Source organism: Panthera onca, chromosome B4 (genome assembly GCF_046562875.1).
Source record: "Panthera onca isolate mPanOnc1 chromosome B4, mPanOnc1 haplotype 2, whole genome shotgun sequence".
NCBI classification, from domain to species: Eukaryota; Metazoa; Chordata; class Mammalia; order Carnivora; family Felidae; genus Panthera; species Panthera onca.
This window is the reverse complement of record NC_138345.1, coordinates 134,993,344-135,010,807: the sequence shown is the minus strand read 5'-3', so window position 1 is coordinate 135,010,807 and position 17,464 is coordinate 134,993,344.

Here is a 17,464-nt window from a genome sequence, read left to right as displayed (position 1 = left end):
CCCCGGCCTGGCCCCGCCCCTCTGCCCAGGCCCCGCCCCTGACCGCCCGCAAGGGCCCTGCTGGCGCCGCCTGCCAGGGCTCGTGATCCGCCTGGCTCCTTCCGGGGGCCCTGAGAGCCCGGAGACTCACCCACCGGGCAGAGGCTGTGAGCAGAGCGGCTAGGGAGGCCTGGGGAGGTGGCCAAACCTCCTCCAAATTTTTGGGCTACACCCGGGATGATGTCGAGGAGAGTGAAGTCTCTGCTTGACACGTGGGTGCCGGACCCTGACCCTGGGCAGTCACCACGGCTGGCCTCGCTCCCGTGCGGGACCAGGAGCGGGCGGAGGCCCAGGGAGCAGTCACAGCGAGCGGGGCTGCCAGGTGGGTCCTCCCTGGCTCGCTCCGTAGGACTAAAAGTGGCGTGATTCTTTAGTGGTTAAATGTTTGCCTGGAAGGCAAGGCTGCCTCCAGCATGTTCTCACTGTGTCCTGGGGTCACCAGTAGTGCCTGGCACGAACCAGCCTTAATATTTGTTGCACAAATGGATGAATATGTAAATCGGGGACATGGAGAACCTCCCCGGGTTTGGAAGGACAGTAACATTGAGTTTGGGAAGGATTGAGATCCCTAACGCATGAAGGGGATGTTTGGGGTACTTAATGCTGTAATAAAGTCACTGAAGTCCATCCTCTGAGTCAGAGGCAAGTCTCCGACAAATAAGGGAAAGTGCCTCCTGAACATCCACCACCGTTTGCTAATTGGAAGGTCTGACCCCTCAGAGGTCACAGTCCAGCAGAGTCCCTAAATGGTCAACTATAATCCAGCAGATGGGGGCTGGAGAGTGAATTCTCCCCGGGGAAATGATAGGAGATCCAGGCCCTGAGGGGGGGCAGGCGGGGGTGTGCCACAAAGCAGGGAACGTTGTTGGTGGCTGGAAAATGTGGGGAAGGGGGGCACTGGGGCTCAGTGCGGCCCTAAGGAATTTGCACGTTACCGAATGGTGGGAGTCTGGGGGAGGGGCTTGGAGCTAGGAGTGATGAGTCCATTTCTATAATGGGTACATGCACAGTGGTGCCTCAGTTCCGGAAGTGCTTTGGCTTCCTTGACACGTTATGCTGGGGGTCCGAGATCGTGGGGTGACAGAAACAATGACTACTGCCACCGACCGCCCTCCCCCACCAACAGCACCGTGGCAGCTCTGGTCTTGCTTCCTCGGGGAATCGCACAGAGAAGTCACTATTCTACACAAATGTACACCTGGTCACAGGGGCCCTGACAAAGGGTGACCTGCATTGACTCAGCCTCCGGACAGTCCCCCTTATCCCCCGCCCCACCGCTAGACTGGACTGGGCTCCAGGCAAATGCCCTGCACGCTGGGCGCGAGGGAGCCAGTGAGCGCAGTGCACTCCTGAGGCTTCAGGACGGAGCAGACCCTCTTTTGTTGGGGCACAGATTCAGGAATGCTGCTGGGGAGTTAGGGGACTGGGTGCGGCCAGAGCACTGCAACGGTGACCGGGTCGTGGCCCAGCCTACCATGGCGGAGGGGCTGGTGAGCTGGGCATCTCAGCAGCCCGAGGGTGCAGAGGGGGCTTCAATGCCTGCCAGCGGGGATGGGCAGAAATGCCGGTTGATTGTGGTGTGCCTGGTCCTGGTGCGAGTGGCTTCAGAGTGAGCGCCATACTCCAGGGAAGCTTGGCAGTCGGGAGCTGTTAAAAACTCTTTGCCGGGGGGCGCCTGGGTGGCTCAGTCGGTTAAGCGTCCGACTTCAGCTCAGGTCACGATCTCGCGGTCCGTGAGTTCGAGCCCGGCGTCGGGCTCTGGGCTGATGGCTCAGAGCCTGGAGCCTGCTTCCGATTCTGTGTCTCCCTCTCTCTCTGCCCCTCCCCCGTTCATGCTCTGTCTCTCTCTGTCTCAAAAATAAATAAACGTTAAAAAAAAAAAATTAAAAAAAAAAAAAACTCTTTGCCGGCACGAAGTCCTGGCGCGCAGTCCTGGAGCCGGTAACTCAGGCTTTGACGCCCCCTGCCTGTAGTCATAAGAGCTCTCCAAGCTCCACTGTCCGCAGGCTAAACTGACTGCTGGCCTGCCAGCCCGCCCTGTGCCAGTAGGCCTCACCAGGCACGGTGGCTGAAGTGTCCTTTGCAAGGTCAGCTGTTCCCTCCGCCCCTTCCCTTCATGCCCTTCCCTGACCTGTTTCCTTAGAGCCCTAAAGGGACTGATATGGGAGAGAGAGATGACTCTATATCTCTTTTAAACAAACAAACAAACAAACAAACAAACAAAGCAAAGCAAATAGCCCGTCCTGGGAATACCCACAGCTTCTCCTTTTTCTCTTCTTTGGTTCAGAGACAGTGGGTTTTCAGCTGATTTCATTTAGGGCTTAAAAGTCACAAAATAGAGGGGCGCCTGGGTGGCTCAGTCGGTTGAGCGTCCGACTTCAGCTCAGGTCATGATCTCACCACTTGTGGGTTCAAGCCCCGCGTCGGGCTCTGTGCTGTCAGCTCAGAGCCTGGAGCCTGCTTGGGATTCTGTGTCTCCCTCTCTCTCTGTCCCTCCCCTGCTCATGCTTTGTCTCTCTGTCTCAAAAATAAATTAATAAAAACATTAAAAAATTTTTTTTAAAAAGTCACAAAATAGGGTTCACTCAAACCAACAGATCTTGACTCAGTGAAACCCTCTCCCCCTGCAAACTCACCCTTCTGGAGTGATAGTCAAAATGTGGGGTGCCCGGGCGGCTCAGTCACGTAAGCGTCCAACTGTTGATTTCGGCTCGGGCCGTGGTCTCACAGTTGGTGGGTTTGAGCCCCATGTGGGGCTCTGTGCTGACAGCGTGGAGCCTGCTTGGGGTTCTCTGTCTCTCCATACCTCCCCTGCTGGCTCGCTCTGTCTCTCTCAAAAGAAATAAATAAGCATCAAAACAACAACAACAACAAAACACAACAAAAAAACGTGCAACCACCTACCAGACTAGAGGGTTCTAGCTCCTTGTGGCCAGGGAGGTCCGCAGGGAGTCCCTGGGAGGAGCGTGGAGAGACCCTGTACCATCAGGTATGAGCACATTTCAGGAGTTCAGCAGCTGGTACAGCCACGCTGTCAGCCCAGCCACCCTGTCCTCCTGTTGCCTCGGGTTAGAAAGGGAAGCCACTTTCTCTCTCCCTCCCTTTTTTTTTTTTTTTTTTTTTTAAGATTTTATTTTTAAGTAATCTCTACACCCAGTGTGGGGCTTGAACTTACAACCCTGAGGTCAACAATTGCATGCTGAACTGACTGAGCCAGCCAGGTACCCTGCCACTCGAGGGGGATCTTAGGGTTCCTCTTGTCCCCACACCGTTATGTTTGTTTTCAGATTCATTAAAGAAACATTTCCTGAGCAGGCAGTTTGCATAAGATCACGTGCTGGGAGCCAGAATAGAGAAGCATGTCTGGTGTCGGGCAGGGTTATGTGACAGGAATGAGAAGAGGCACTGAAGAGGAAGGGGGAGTCTGGAAGAGGAGGGTGACTGCCAGGATTCCGACCCTGGGTGACTGGCGGGTACTGGTGTGTGCCCTCAAGATGAGGACAACAGAAGAAATGGCGAGGAGGCTAAAGGTAAAATTCATTGAGCCGCAGGCTACAAAGAGGTGCTCTGGGGAGCCCCCTTCTGTGTTCCCAGAGACTCCTGAGTGCGTTTCTCTTAGCTCCCAGCAGCTTGTGTCAGAGGATGTATCAGTCTTCCTCCCTTTTGTTGCCGTAGTCCCAGGAACTGTGTTGACTTCCTGCGATTACGAGTCCTGCAGTCTTTCTTACTGTGCTCTCCCTTCCGTGCCAACGTCGCCCTGAGCCCTTATTTCATTTCCGCTGTTAAATTCTTCCTGTTGAAAAGCCTCTGCTCACTTACTTAGACACCGGCTGATACCTTTACGTACCTGCCAGATGGGCGAAAGAGAAAAAGTCTGACGGCATCAAGCACTGGGCAAGGTACAGAGCGGTTGAAACCGCTGGTGGGACGTCTAACTTGAGGCCCCCTGAGAAACAGTTTGGCTTCAGCTGTTTAAGTTGAAGGTTGATACGCCGCGACCCAGCGGTTCCACGCGTAGGTGTAGAACCTGAAGAAACCGGTGCACGTAGTATTGCTTGCGAAAGCCAAGAGCTGAAAGGATCTGAGTGCCGTCAACGAAGACGTGGCTAAGCAGATTGTAGTATATAGATTTGATGGACTTGAATACAACAATGACAAAAGAAGGAATGCTCTACACGCCAGCATAGATGCTGTTACAAAGATAATGTTGAGCGACAGAAGCGAAAGAGAATGACAGGGCAAAGCACTTTATAACAAGGTCGGGTCAGTAGAGCACGAGACTCTTGATCGCGGTCGTAAATTCGAGCCCCATGTCGGGTGGATAGTTTACTTAAAAAAAAATGAATCAATTGAATCTTAAAAAAAAAAAAAAAAAAAGAGGTTCAGAAACAGGACAAAGCTAAAAACACATCGCAGTAGGTAGGAAAAAGCCTCCAAAAGATGTGCACGTCCTAATCCCTGGAACCTATTAATTCTTACTCTTGGGAACGTGATCAGGAAGAGACACACAGACTCCTTCTAAGATGATGGCAGTATTTCATCTTAACCCATGTGGTGGTTATTTGGGTGTTTGCCTTATTATTTTTGCAAGTCTTTATAATGTCGTAGGTGTCTTCTACACTCTTCTATATATGACATGTAATAAAAAGACAATGTTTAGTGCTCTTAAGGACGGAGATATAGAATTGGAACTGTGGGCATCCAGGCGGCAAATGACGCCAGGGAGTTGAACGGAGTCTGCTGGGAGGGCGTGTCACGCGAGAAGGGAAAAGGTCCCGGAGATCCTGGGGAGCCTTGGGATTTCCTGGACAGACAAAGGGAAATTTAGGCAGCGTGGGCAGACCCGTGGCAAGAGAAGCAGCCGTGCGTGGTCCGTGAGAAGCCAAAAAGAGGAGAACCTGTCGAGAAGGGAGTGGTCAACAGCGTCGAGAGCCGCAGAGAGAACAACAAAAATGGAAGATGGAACCACGTCAATGCGAGCGCGAGGCTAAAAGGTCACCCATTTCAGTGCCAAGATGGTGTCAGAATGCTGGCATGGAGAATTGAAAAGTGAATGGGAGGTGAGGTGGGGAGGCAATGAGGCCAGGCTGTGGTTTCCAGGGGCTCGGTCTCAAGGATGGGGCCGGGGACGTAGCCACCTGAGAGTATTTGGAAGAAACGTGCTATAAAACTTAAACCCAAAAGGGTAGAAGAGGAAAGAGAAGGGTCGGAAAAAACAAAACAAAACCTTGAAATGAGGTCACATCCTCTGTACTCTATACCGTACTCCGTTGATTCTATCCCAGTTTAAACGGATTAGGGCTTATTCCAAGATTGGGTTGGAGGAGAAAAGAGGTGCCTTTACTTCCTGTGCTCATGTGGTAATTGGGTACCTTCAAGGATCTGGCCACGGTCTGGAGTGAGTGTGAAAGCTCAGGGGAAGTTAATAAGGCTCATTCTGGCCCCTGCAGTGGAGAGGACCACACTCCGTCAAGGAAAGGCTTGTCCAAACCCGACTGGCCATTATTAAGACAACTGAACCATTCTAGTTCTTCGGCACGATCTTCCCCGGGGGTCCTAGGGCCACTGTGGCACCCATGCTCACCCCAGCAGAGACATTGGCCTGGGATGGCTTTCTATTTGGAATGTCTCCTCCTCCATACTTTTGCTTTTTAAATCATCTGAGAAGTGGGTATGGTTGGAGATGAAGTTTGGTGATGGGCTGTATGAGTTTGCCTGGAACAAAGAACCACAACCGGGGACTTCAAACGACAGAAATTTCTCACCGGGCAGTTCTAGAGGGTGGATGTCCAAGATCAAGATGTCGGCGGGATTGGTTCTTTCCAAAGTCTGTGAGGGAGAATCTGGCCATGCCTCTATCCCAGCTTCTGATGGTTTGTTGGCAATCTTTGGCATTTGTTGGCTTGTAGATGTATCGCTCCAATCTCTGCCTTCATCTACACACAGTGTTTTCTGGGGCTTCGTGTTGTCTGTACTCCGTGTATGTCTGCCTCTGTGTTCAAATTTCCCTCTTTCAAAAAAATTTTTTTTAATGTTTATTTATTTTTTGAGAGAGAGGGACAGAGAGACAGAATGCGAGTGGGGGAGGAGCAGAGAGCAAGGGAGACACAGAATCCAAAGCAGGCTTCCAGGCTCTGAGCTGTCAGCAGAGCCCAATGTGGGGCTCGAACCCACAAACAGTGAGATCGTGACCTGAACCGAAGTCAGATGCTTAACCCACTGAGCCACCTAGGCACCCCACTCTTTTTTTTTTTTAATGTTTTATTTGCTTTGAGAGAGAGATGCACACGTGAGCAGAGGAGGGGCAGAGAGAGAGAGAGAGAGAGAGGGAGAGAGAGAGAGAGAGAGAGAATCCTAAGCAGGCTATGCGCTGTCAGCACTGAGCTGGCTATAAGGCTCCATCTCATGAACTGTGAGATCATGACCTGAGCTGAAACCAAGAGTCGGACACTTACCTGACTGAGCCACCCAGGTGCCCCAAATTTCCCTCTTTTATAAGGGCTCCTGCCATATTGGATTAATGACCTCCTTTTAACTTCATTATCTTTATAAAGACCCTGTTTCCAAATAAGGTCATGTTCACAGGTAGCGAAGGCTAGGACTCCACCATATCTTTTTTGGGGGGACACATTTCAACCCATAAGACGGGTACATGGGGACTTGTACTCATCTGTGCTACTGTATATGTTTGAAATTTTCCATAATAAAATATAGAAACAAAACAAAAATAAAATCTATATATAGTATATATACATTATTGAGATGTTTTACATTCTTCTTTTCATATTAACTCTTCAAAATCTGGTGAGTGTTTTATACCTACTACACTTAAGACAGCTCAATTCATACTTGCCACATTTTATTTTATTTTATTTTACTTTTTCGGTTTTTTTTTTTTTTTTTTTTTTATTTTTGGGACAGAGAGAGACAGACCATGAACGGGGGAGGGGCAGAGAGAGAGGGAGACACAGAATCTGAAACAGGCTCCAGGCTCCAAGCCATCAGCCCAGAGCCTGACGCGGGGCTCGAACTCACAGACCGCGAGATCGTGACCTGGCTGAAGTCGGACGCTTAACCGACTGCGCCACCCAGGCGCCCCTATTTTATTTTACTTTTTATTTTAGGGGGGAGGGGGGAGAGGGGCAGAGGGAGAGAGAGAGAATCGTAAGCAGGCTCGCACTCAGCACAGAGCCCAACACAGGGCTCAATCCCACGATCCTGGGATCATGACCTGAGCTAAGATCAAGAGTCAGACGCTCAACCAACTGATCCACCCAGGTGCCCCTAGACTTGCCACCTTTTAAAGCTTAAAAGCCACATGTGGCTAGCTGCTCCCAGACTGGACAGTGCTTACTCCTCTGGTTGTGGTACACACATAAACAGTATCTGTCTCATCTGGAAGCTTGCTGGAAATGCAGACTCGCAGACCCACTCAATCAGAATCTGCCCTTTAACAAGATGCTGAAGTGATTTGCATGCATGTTAAAATTTGGGAAGCACTGGTGACTACTGTTGGGTTTGTCTCTGAAAGTGTACGTGCATTTTTTTGACCACACGCCTTAGTTTTGACTCTGAAAGCATGACCGCTTCCCCTGTAATGGCATCTATTTCCATCCTTAGAGAAAGGGACATTCTTTTTCTCACCAGTGTTGATCCTTCCTTGCGGTTCTTGACATGCCTTGGTCTCCTGCCTCTCCTTAGACTCTGTACCATCATTTTCCCCTTCTTTCCATGGCCACCTCACCTTTCACTTCAGAGTACCTTTATCTTATTTTTTTTTAACGTTTCTTTATTTTTGAGACACAGAGAGACAGAGCATGAATGGGGGAGGCTCAGAGAGAGAGAGGGAGACACAGAACCCGAAGCAGCCTCCAGGCTCTGAGCTGTCAGCACAGAGCCCAACGCGGGGCTAGAACTCATGGACCGTGAGATCATGACCCGAGCCGAAGTCGGACGCTCAACCTACTGAGCCACCCAGGCGCCCCCAGAGTACCTATACCTTAAATAAACAAACCTACCTTCCTCGCCCTCTCAAGCCATGATTTGTTCGTTCTCTTCTCTTTGATCCTCATATATTTTTAAATAAAGTTTATTTATTTTGAGGGGGGGAGGGCCAGAGAGAGATGGAGAGAATCACGCTAAAGTGACCAAGGACCTCATGCAAGTCTTCTTTCAATCACTTCTTCCTTGATGAACTTGGCTTCATAGAAGCCCTGGACATCACGCACCACCTGTGGACTCTCCTTAGTGGTCCCGTGATGCCTCTCCTGACTCCCCTCCCCCTCTTCCTACCCTCGCCTCTCCAGCTGGTCATTTTAAATCTGTTGCGATCTCTTCTGCTCCCTCCCTTCCTCCTGCTCCTCTGTAGTCCTTACAAGTAAACATTTGCTGGAGTTTCATCCTCGGTCTTGCTTTCTTGCTGTGTGATCTGCCTGGGTGAACTTCGACATTTCTCTAGCTTCAGAGGGAGCAGTGTTCAACCTCACATGAGCATCCCCAGCACTGATCCCTCCCCGAGTTCCAGCCTCATATTTTTGCCAGCTGTGTGTGTGTGTGTGTGTGTGTGTGTGCCCGCACGCGTGTGTATGTCCGTTAAAATATATATAGCACATTTATCATTTTAAATGTACAAGTGAGTGGCATTAAACATTTAGAATACTGTACAACCATTATCACTATATCCAAGCTTTTTCATCATCCCCAACAAAAACTCTCTCCATTAATTAATAACTCCCCAGTCCTTTTCTTCCTCAAACCCTGGTAACCTTGAATCTACTTTCTGTCTCTATGAATTTGCCAATTCTAGGTATCTCATATAAGTGGAATCATATAATAGTTGACCTTCTGTGGCTGGCTTATTTCACTAAGCATGTTTTTAAGGTCCATTCGCGTTGTAGCATATATCAAAATTTCATTCCTTTTTATGGATTTTTAATATACATGTATATATTTTTAGATATATATGTATGTATATGTATATTACATATCTATGTATGTATATGTATGTGTATATGTATATACATACATATCTATGTGTGTATATATATGTGTATACACACACACACACACAAACACACACACATTTTGTTTATCCATTCATTTGTTGATGGACACTTGGGTTGTTTTCACCTGTGGCTATTGTGAATAGTGCTGCTGTGAACATGGGTGTGGAAGTTCATCTGTTCAACTTCTTGCTTCTAGTTCTTTTGGATATACAGCTAGGAGTGCGATTGCTGGGTCACATGGTAGTTACGTGTTTAACCTTTTGAGAAAGGGCCAAACTGTTATCCACAGGGGCTACACCATTTTACGTTTCACCAGCAAGGCCCAACGGTTCCAGTTTCTCTACATCTATGACAATATTTGGTATTTCCTCTATTTTTGGTATAGCCATCCTAGTACGTGTGAAATGGAATCTCACCGTGGTTTTAACTCAGATTTCCCTAAGGACTGATGCTGTTGAGCACCTTTTCATGGGCTTTCATAGGCCACTTGTATATCTTCTTTGGAGAAATGTCAAGTCCTTTGCCCATTTAAAAACATTCTTTTTAATATTTATTTATTATCTTTGAGAGACAGAGTGCGAGTGGGCAAGGGGCAGAGAGACAGGGAGACACAGAATTCGAAGCAGGCTCCAGGCTCTGAGCTGTCAGCACAGAGCCCCACGCGAGGCTGGACCATGAGATCATGACCTGAGCCGAAGTCGGATGTTTAGCCGACTGAGCCACCCAGGCGCCCCAATTTGTGCGTTTGTGAATTGGGTTGTTTGGTGTTTTGTTGTTGAGTGTTAGGAGTTGAATATTCTGGATACCAAACCCAGGTTAATGCAGTGGGTAGTCAATAGGTTGTCTTTTCTCTTTCTTTATAATATCCTTTGATGCCCCAAAGTTCTTAATTTTAAGGAAGCTCAATTTTATTTTTAATTCTGTTGCCTGGGCTTTTGGCATCCTGTCCGTGCAAATGTCACATCCACTGTCATGATTTTTTTTCTCTTCTAAGTCTTCTTCTAAGACTTTTTCAGTTTTAGCTCTTCAGTTTTGGTGTTTGACTCCCTCAAACCCATTTTGCCAACTGCCTCCCAGATAAATTTTCCCGTGTGATTTAGCAAGTACTTAAAAAGTAACACGCCCGTGATTAAATGTAATACTTTCCTCGTGAGCCCCCGAACACCAGTGCACAGCCAATAAAGACGATGCAGGAAGATTTTCAAAAGGTGAACTGATTACATTTCAAGAAAGGCCACGTGTCCCGAGATTATGACTACCTTCCCTTTCTGGTGTTAAAATAGCCCCCCCTTGCAGCAATGAATTAGCTATGGGAGGTCTACATGGAAAGGAATTTTTAAGGTTTTGTTTTTTTTTTTTTTTTGAAGCAGAACATAATACAGAAAAGTGCTCTCATTCCTCAGCGTACAGCTTGGTGAATGGTCACAAACTCAGCGCATCAGGAAGCGATAGGTGGATCAGGAACCAGAAAAGGAACCAGAAAAGGCCCCCATGGGGCCGCTGGTGTTTCCGGCCACCATCCTCCCTTCCAGAGTTGCCACCAACCTGACATCTGACAGCATAGACTGGGTTTACCTGTTTTTCTATTTCATATAAATGGAGTCACAGAGTAGAGATTCTTTTGTGTCTCGCCTCTTTAATTCTTCACTGTGTTGGTGAGTTTCTGCCAATCATTCGTGCGTCTTGTTGTGTGATATGTTCCAATATGAATGTTGCACAATGTACTTATTCTACTGCTGATAAACCTAAGTGGTTTCCAATTTGGAGTTACCATATTTTACTGCTAAGAACAGTCTTTTCATGTCTTCTGGTGAATCCACGTATGGATTTCTGTAGGGTAAATACCAAGGGGTGGAATTGATAAGCCATAGGAGGTATGGCTTAGCACTTAAAGAGTTTTTGGTGTTCTCACTGCTGTTGCTATCGTATTGGCCTCTGCGATCCTAAATCCGAGGACCGTTACTTTCCAGCAGAGGGATTTCTGCAAAACAATAATCTTGCCACATCATTCCTCGGCCCACAAACCTCCGGGGCTTTCCCATCACAAAGTCCAGACTGACTATCCAGCTTGGCATGAAAGAGCCTTCACAGGTGGGGCCCAGAATATTTCTCCAGTCCCTTCTCCTGCAACACCTCCTGGTGTGGCCCACCCTCCAATCCCACAGAAGGCCAGGCCTTGCGAGACCTGGCCCTGCCCCTCGGTGACACCATGCCTCCCAGTCTCATTAGCCTCCAGGCTCTACCTCGGGCACACTGAGCATGCTCTTCCTGATTACGTTGACCTCCCTCTGGTCTTTGCTCAAAAGTTACAGCTTCCCTGACCCCTATGTGAAGAACAAGCCCCACCCTCACCTGTCATGACCACTCCTCCCTTCCTGGCTTTGTGCCTCTCTGTGGAACTTATTACCACCTGGTATACCCTCACGTTTATGCAATGTCTGTCTTCACAGTTGCCATTTCCAGGCTGAAATTGCATCCGGTATCTAGCAGATGCTGAGTAAATATTTGTTGAATGAATAAAGTTGTGACTTTTCTGACAATGTCACAACGTTTCACTCTCCCAAGTCTTGCGGACCTTACGACGTCAGCCTAGAAACTCCTACTCGACGCAGGAGATCCTCCTTTTTTTTGTTTACTTAAAAAAATTTTTTTTTTTTTTTTTTACTGTTTTAAAATTTATTTTTGAGACAGAGAGAGACAGAGCATGAGCAGGGGAGGGGCAGACAGAGAGGGAGACACAGAATCCGAAGCAGGCTCCGGGCTCTGAGCTGTCAGCACAGAGCCCGAAGTGAGGCTCAGACTCATGAATGATGAGATCATGACCTGAGCCGAAGCTGGACGCTTCACCGACTGAGCCACCCAGGCGCCCCCCAAAAGAGGTGTTTAAAGAGCTGAGGAGAATACAACAGGCTGCTCTCAAGGAGCATAGTGGGTGCTGTGCTGTGCTGTGCCACCCAGAATCCTTCCAAGGCAAGGCACCATCCTCCAGCTTGCAGGGTCCAGCGTCGCCTGTGACAGATCAAGTTCAGCTGAGTTCTTCCCTGAGACTTGCCCTTCACCGAAGGGAGCCGCCATGCCCTTGGAGTATGTCCTCCTCAGGGCAGTCCTCGGCCCTCACCGGTCCCTGCAGGGTTACAGAGGGCTGACCCCCTTACTTTGATTCAGGGCCAACCCCCAAGGGCCATCTCAGCTGCCGAGCTCCCTATGGAATTGGCTGAGGCTCCCATCTGCATGGCGGTCGGTTGCACTTCTTCTCCGACCCGCTCCCGCGCTGCTTCCTGAGAGCACTGCCCACTGAGCTGGCTGGCTGCACATCTCAGAGACTCCGATTCGGTTTCCCGGGGAACCCAACCAAAGACGAGAAGTGTACAGCTGAAAGGGGCTGGTGGCCTAACAACTGACGGTTGCCATGGCGATGCGAGCAATTATTCCCATTGCGCCTCTCAGCTTCCCTGCCGGCCCGAGCGATGGGCCTCGCTAAGTGAACGTTTACTAAATGAAAGGTCGGCGGAGGTCAGGGTTGGTGATCAGGCCGCCTCGGGCATAGGTGCGGGAGGTCAAGTTTGGCCCTGGCACCTCCTCCTTTATTGGACCCTCCCTCACGCCGCCCCGCTGCCCTGGAGCCCAGATGGGACGTGCCCCCCGCCCCGCTCGGTTCATGCAACAAGCGCGGCGGGCCCACGAGGCGCGGGCTCGGGTCTCTCGGGCGCCCCCGTCTGGGTCCCTCGGGTCTGCGCCGCACACGTGCAGTAACCACCGCCAGCTGCCGCTGAACCCCGGCCCCTTGCACCTCGCGCCTGTTCCTCGTCTCGGCTGAAAGGGCCGCGCGGCCCCCACGTCGTCTGCAAAAGTCTCCAGGCTGAAGGCGGCGTAGACGCGCAGAGGCCCTTCGGGTGGGCTCCAGAAAAAAAAAAAAATGTCAACCAAGGCCCTCGGGTAGCAACTGAGGAAGCAGGGGTGAGTATTTTCACCCCTCCCGCAGCCCCCGGGCGGGCGGGGGGGTGGGGTGGGAAACGCTTCCCACCTGCTGAGATCTGACTCAATTCGTTTCGATTTTCCCGCCACCCTTCGCCACCCGCCCCTGGCCCTTTGGACGGTGTGGGGGCGCTGATTTGCCCCCAAGTGAGCTAGGGGCGCGGGGAAGCGTGGCGGGAGCGTGCGAGCGGGTACGCGCCCCTCGGGGGCGGGGCCGGACGAGAACGCGCGGGCGGGTACGCGCCCCGGGTGGGGGTCGGGCGGGCGTGGCTAGTGCCGAGCGCGGTGGCGGGCACGCGCCTCGGTGAGGGGAGGGCGTGGCGGGAGGAGAGCAGGCGGGCGGGTACGCGCCCCAGGGGTCGGTGGGGGGGTGGGGGGGTGGTGGCGGAATGGGAGCGCGCAGGCAGGCACGCGCCCCGGGGGAAGGAGGGGTGGAGGTCGGGCGGGGGGTGGGTGTAGGGGTGTGGCGAGAGCGCGCGGTGGGCACGCGCTCCGGGGCGCCGCGGCGGGGCTGTCACTGAGGGGAGCTGGGTGTGTGTGTGTGTGTGTGTGTGTGTGGACGCGTCCTCGCTGCGCCGCCTCCTCCCCGGTCTTCCTCCTTCTAGAACTCCTTCGGGAGCGGGGCCCATCTCCGTGCTGGTCGAGATTTGTGCCACCCTTTTCCGGCGAAAGAGAGCTTCCTGAAACGAGGACCGCGGGGCGGTGTCCGCTGGTGGCTTGTTGCCCTGGGGGATGGGAAGTAGGTAGAGGAAGATCCCGCCGCTGCCGACTCCGAATTCAGCCCTATTAAGCGGCTCGGGACGGGCAGGCGGTTCCCGGGTGCGAGGGTGGAGGCGGGAATGCGAGCCGAAAGGGGAAAGACGCGGCGGCAAAGGGCCGCTGCACAGTCCGCGACGGCCGGGGGCACAGCGGGACCCCAGGCTCTCGGGACCGCGCAGATCTCGGGCGGCGGGGACCTAAGGCGCCGGCGATGACCCCCTTCCGGGAGGACCCGCAGCAACCCCTGCTGGTCCCCCGCCTGACTGCAGCCCCTGCCGGTCCTGGGATCTCTGATTTTTCCGGAACTATGTCCAAGTGGGACACATAGTTGATAATTACGCTTCATCAAAGTCACGTAAGACAGAAAGGGGCTTCCGAATGTAACCCATTTAGTGGTAAGACCCACCTTAGCTGCGTCATTTAGAAGAGCATACTTCTTGGTTGGTCGATAAAGGGCTAGATAGAAACAGATTTCCATTTCCTTGGTCTCATCCATCCAGTTTACCGTTATGGAAAGTACCAGGTAGATAGGAAAGGAGAGTGCATCGCTTGTCTTGTCCTCAGTATTTGATTATATAACATTTAATAAGAAAATAGGAAAACTGTAGGAAACTGCCTTCTGAACATCTGAAGTTGTAACCCTAGTCCCTGGCTCAGCGCCCTGTTTGTTTTCTTGTCCCAGTTTGCAGGTATTTTGTTTGTCTCTGTCCATTTTGCCACTTGGCTGTCAGCTCTCTGGGGGCAGTCAGCAACCCCTAACATTCTCCAGCTCGGTGCCATGCCTGGTGCAGAGCTGGGTCTGAGCAAACGGGGCGTTGGAGGCACGAGCCCTCTCAGAGGCTGTGTGCAAGGTACAACCAGTTTTCCTGGCACTCTGCACCCCGTGTCCCCTCTCCCCTGGATCACCTCCAATTCCCAGAGGGAATGAGTTCTCCAGACCACATGGAATCTACATTATGCCATCTATCTGAACTGGACTTAGATTCGGCCCTGTGTTTTTTGTCAGGCCACCAAGTGTAAGAGACAAACCTGACCTCGGCTGGGCTCTGCCATTGACCATCTGGGTCACACTGGACAGAGCACCACGTCGTCCTTCGTGGCGGGGCATAATAATCCTTCCCTCGTTAGGAATTATTAGGTGTGTGAAGATTGAGATCATAATAGCCAACATCTACTGAGCACTTGCTACGTCCAGCAGGGTTTGTACAACTTTGTGTGTGTTCAATCGTTAAATCAATACGATAATGCCAATAAGGTGCCTGGCTCAGGGTCCAGCATAGAATAAATGGTAAGAAATAGGTTTTTAAAAAACTATTCAACGAGAAAGATTATAGATGGAAAACTTGATAATGCCACATTAGCCAATTGGTGGTAGCACTTTTTTACACAGTCAAAGCACTTCTGTTTTACTACAATTCCTATGTAGATGCAAATTGATGTATAATGTTCAAAATGCATTTTTAATGGCTTTTTAAGCTTCTTGGTGTGATATATTTTAAGACTATGTTGTTTTTATGGTAAGCTGTATACCTTTCATGGGAATATTTATGTTTTGGCATAATTTACAATGCATAGGTATTTTCTAAATCAAGCTAAATACCTAAAAGCTACTGTAGGGTTCAACAAAATAATATTTTAATTTTTACTAATTTATTTTAATATGCAATAATTTTCTAACATGTATACAGTGTTTAGCAGTTTTGATATAGTTCGTGCTTTCTTATGTAGCAGCTGTTATTATTACTGTTATTAGCTTGACCTCTGAGGTAAACAAACTAAAAATATTCAGGAGATATACAACTTATTTAAAAATATCCTTGGGGCGCCTGGGTGGCTCAGTCGGTTAAGTGTCCGATTTCGGCTCAGGTCATCATCTCACGGTCCGTGAGTTCGAGCCCTGCATCGGGCTCTGTGCTGACAGCTCGGAGCCTGGAGCCTGCTTTGGATTCTGTGTCTCCGTCTCTCTCTGACCCTCCCCCGTTCATGCTCTGTCTCTCTCTGTCTCAAAAATAAATAAACATTAAAAAAAATTTTTTTAAATATCCTTGAATTAGTTAGGGCCAGTAAGTAAATTGTGAAACATGAAACAGGAAACACTAGCTTGCTTGGCATTCAATATAAGACAGGACTGGGGCGTCTGGGTGGCTCAGTCAAACAACCAACTTCGGCTCAGGTCACCATCTCGCGGTTCGTGGGTTCGAGCCCCGCATCAGGCTCTGTGCCGACGGCTGAGCCTGGAGCCTGCTTCGGATTCTGTGTCTCCCTGTCTCTCTCTGCCCCTTCTCTGCTCGTACTCTGTCTCTTTCTGTCTCTCAAAAATAAATGTTAAACAAACAAACAAACAACCCCAGTACCGAAAGAGGTGCATCTAACTGCTCTATGAAGGCGGTAATGTTCATCTGTACAATTGGGAAGAGGTTTACTGCGTCTGTGGTTTCATATCCCGGATGCAGGCCCTCCTGGGGAAAGTTGGCATGTTTCATCTCGGTATGGCTTTTTGTGTGTTTAAACACGCTTTGAAATGAATAATCAGAAATGCTTCAAAATATTTGTTCCTCTTAAGAACGCAGGGTGAGGCTTGCAGGGTTGTAAACTTTGCGGAGGCAAGAAGTCTCACATCTGTGAAATAAAGGCTAGTTTATTTTGGAGGCCGGAGTGAGCCGGTTTTATGGCTGCTTTACTTCTGTTAATCAACAAATTTCATAATTAAAGATAAATCTAATCACGACAAAGGAAGCATGTTTACTTAAATGCCAAATGTGTCCCGTTTCCAGGAATTTGGGTTTTTGTTTAACTTGCTTTTGTTAGAGAAATTACTGAAATCTTCAACAGGCAGCCTGTGAGGGACACCTTTGTGAGGTTTGTCCGGCCCTCCCCCTTTCTTCATCTCCCTCCACCTCCTCTAGTCCTCTCCCCCGCTCCCTCCTTTCTGTCTTCCCCCACCCTCCTTCCCCTTTATATATATTTTTTTGTTTCATTTTCTTTGTGTAGAAACATACCTACAGAAGCTTAAGCAATGGATTTAAAAATTTTTTTATTTCAGGGAGAAAGAGAGCAGGAGCAGGGCAGAGGGGCAGAGGGAGAGGGAGAATCTTAGGTAGGCTTCACGCTCAGCAGGGCGGAGCTGGATGCGGGGCTCAATCCCACGACCCTGGGCTCATGACCTGAGGCGAGATCAAGAGTCAGACTCAGACGCTGGACCGACTGAGCCACCCAGGCGCCCCACAATGGATGTTCTTTATTTGGTTTAAAATGACTGTGCACTCCATACTTTACTTTTTTCAAACATAACAAATTTGTTACCAAGTGACTGTGGATGCTGTCCCCATGTCCTTATGAACAGTCTTGGTCTGCTGGAGACTATGTGGGGTTCAGGCCTGGCTCAGCCACTCACTAGCTCTGTGACCTTGAGCAAGGTACCCCGCCTTTCTGTGCCCTAGATTCTCATCTGTACAATGGGTTTGATAGAGTCAGCAGTCTGCGGGAGCCATGAGGATGGAATGGGTTAATCTGGCGGTTCCTTGCAGTCAATAAATATTACCTCCAATTACTGCAATATTTGTGCTGTGACTTTGGAAAGCATGGCTGAGCATGCTTTAAAACTGACAAGCATAGGGGCGCCTGGGTGGCTCAGTCGGTTAAGCGTCCGACTTCAGCTCAGGTCGTGATCTCGCGGTCCGTGAGTT